Source organism: Triticum dicoccoides, chromosome 5B, assembly GCF_002162155.2.
Source record: "Triticum dicoccoides isolate Atlit2015 ecotype Zavitan chromosome 5B, WEW_v2.0, whole genome shotgun sequence".
Taxonomy (NCBI): Eukaryota; Viridiplantae; Streptophyta; class Magnoliopsida; order Poales; family Poaceae; genus Triticum; species Triticum dicoccoides.
This window is the reverse complement of record NC_041389.1, coordinates 481164464-481167544: the sequence shown is the minus strand read 5'-3', so window position 1 is coordinate 481167544 and position 3081 is coordinate 481164464.

Genomic DNA, 3081 nt, shown 5'->3' with positions numbered 1-3081 from the left:
TCAACTCAAGATCTGCGTTGGAGTCCTTGGTGGCGCTAAGCTCTTTGCTCCTCTCAGCGAGATGACCCTGCAGCTCGCCATGAGCGGCGGCGTCCTTCTCGTGCTCACACTTGAGCGCAGCAAGCTCCTCGCCGCTCGCCTTGAGATCGGCCTCCAGCTGCACCATCTTCGTCTCCAGCTCCTTCTTGGCGGCCTCGGCAGCTGCGGCAGCATCCTCTGCTTCCTTGAGAGCCCCGCCAAATGTTTGCTCGCGCACGGCAAGCTCCTCCTCGTGGCTGTCAAGGTTGACCTTGCACTGCGCCAACTCGCCTTCCTGCGCAGATAGCTTGTCGGCAACAAGCCGTTGTTGCTCTTCAACTTTAGCCTTCTCGAGGAGGAAGGCTTTCCGCTCCTCGGCGACTCGCTCCCGCTCCTCTGCCAGGGACCGGAGAGCTCCCTGCCTGAGACCCTGGAGCTCCTCCGCGCGCTTCTCAATGTCCACTCCCGCCTTCGCGACAAGCGCTTCTCGGGATACCAGCTTGGCCTGTCGAGCGCGGTAAAGCGACAACAGCTTCCGCAGCAGCCGCTCCTCCTCAGGCTCGTCGCTGCTGCTGTTTGGCGCGTCGACCAGCGTCAGCCCAGCGGAGGCGAGCACCTCTCCATGCAAGATCTCTCCTTCGACCGGCGCCCTGGAGCTTGATGCCCAGGGGAGCTTGATGAAGATGCCGTCGCCGGCCTTCAAATAGGCGCCGGGCTGGGGCTCCTTGGAGCCTGGCGCTGCAGCAGCGGCAGAGGGATCGGCGGTCGGCATAGCACCTGACGCTCATGCGGCCTCGGGGCCGTCAGTGCGATTGCCGGATCCCTCGTCAGCTTCTGCGGCGGCAGCTTTGGCGGCTTCTGCGGCGGCAGCTTTGGCGGCCTCTTCACCGGCGGGATCATCAGCGCCGGCTTCTCCTTCGGTGGCAACGGCGTCGTCGGTATTGCTGCGCGCGTTCTCCTCGCCGGTGACCTCGGTTTCCATCGGCTCCATGGCAGATGGATCTGACGAACGGAAAAAGGAGAAAAGTTAAGCAAATATCCAAAAAGAAAATCAGAAGAAGAAGAACCCAAGGGAAGTTTTCAAGCAAGAGGATTACCTGTACTAGGATCTGTAGTTGTGGTCTCAACCACCGGAGGGTCGCTGGTGCTGTCCCTTGTCGGAGAACTGTCCCTTGCCGAAGAACGCTCCCTTGCCGAGGAATCCTCCCTTGGCAGTCTAGTGGAAGCAGATGGCATTTCATGAGCGGCTTCCGGGCACTCCTGGTGAGGCTGCTCCGCTCCTACACAAACCAACCGTCAGATATCAGCAAAGAAAGAGCACCCATGCGCGCCAGACAGCAGGAAGTAAACCATATACTTACGATGGGGGCTGCGCTGGGGGCTGCTTTGAGGAGTGGTTGCCGGGTCCGGTAAGGTGGTCTCGGACACGCCCCCTGCTGTCGAGGTGGGTTCGTCCTTGATGACAATCACCGGGACCTTGGCTCTCTTCGCCTCTCTCTGGGCCAGCGTCCTGAAAAGAAATGGGTTCAGAGTGAAGCAAATCAGATACAAGAAAAAGCAACAAAATTGAAGAACTACAAGTACAGCAAAGAATCTTACTCTTCTTCTTCCTCGTCGGAGCTGAGTGCGGAGAGATCGAAGTCCGGCTCACCTCCGGTGCGACGTGGCAGAGGAGTAGGTTCCCTTTGCCGCTTGGCGGGTGCAGTAGTGGTGGTCCGGGAGGGCCCCGCTCCAGTTGCCACAGCGGCGTGAGGTGCTCCTGCGGCAACAGTGCTTGGCACGGTGGAGCGCGTCGCGCAGCGCGGCTGCTGTTGACCGGTCTGCCGCCCCGCTACGTCCGCGGCCTTGCGGAGACGCTTTCTTGGTGGAGCTGGGGGATGCACTTGCGGCGAGCTGTCTGGAGGTGAGAAAGAGGAGGAGTCGATCCCCAACGAGTCGCTCGCGCCCTCGGCGGACTCGCTCGACTTAGCTTCAGACCCGACAAGCGCTCCCTCGCTGGCAAACTCCTCTCGCTCGGCAAGGCTTGCCGCCTCTGCTGCCGCCGCCTCTTCCAGCCTAGTGGCGATGTGCTGCATCTCCGCATTGGTGGTGTCGCGAGTAAGGCTCTTCTATTCATCGGAGCGGACCGGCTTCTCTACCAGGCCGTCAAAGAAATCCCGCACGACGTCGTCTGCAGGCTCTTGCCAAGTTGGGACAATTCCATGCGAATCGCAGAGCGGCATCATTGCACAGATGCGGTCGAGCGAGGAATTGTTTCACAGCGGAACGACACCCCTCGGCAACATGAATGCTTCGGGATGCTGAGGATCGCGCTTGAACAGTTCCAGGATCATCGCGTCCAGTTCCGGGATGGTGAAGTTGAAGTTGAGGCCCGGGCGCAGCCTCATGATATTCGCCGCGTTCGGGAACTCCCAGGCGGGTCTCCTCCTCTCCTGCAGGGGGGCAATGCGGCGGCGAAGAAAATCTGCGCCAATGGCGCCTACGGTGAGCCCGGCAAGCCTGAGGCGTAGGATCCGGGTGACGGCAATCTTCAGCCTATCGTGTTCCGGGGACACGTTACTCCAATCGTTGCCGCCCGCTACTTGGGCTTGGCGCTGGGCAGTAAATGGCTGCGGGTTCTCCTCGACAATCCAACACCATTCTGCTCTCCATTCCTCCCACTTGCTGCGGGGCTCTCCCTCCAGATAAGCTTCCTTCTTGCTAGCTCTCGAGATCCAGGCTATTCCACCGGAAAGAGGCTCCCCTCTCTCAACTCGGGGCATAAAGAAGTGGCGGAAAAGAGCTACGTTTGGATAGACCCCGACAAAGTTTTCGCAGAGATGTGTGAAAACTGCCATGGTTAGAACAACATTGGGGGTGAAGTCAAGGAGGCGGAACCCGTAGGTGTTCATGATATCGCAGAAAAATTCAGAGAAAGGCGGGCAGAGCCTGCAGTAGAAGAACAACACGAAGAAAGGGTATCCATTCGGAGCCAGTTCCGAAGCGGCAACTGGGAGTACCTTCGTACGCGGATGCGCTCGCGTCTCCGTCGACCAGAAGAGGTAGTAGTACTCCCTCAGCTCC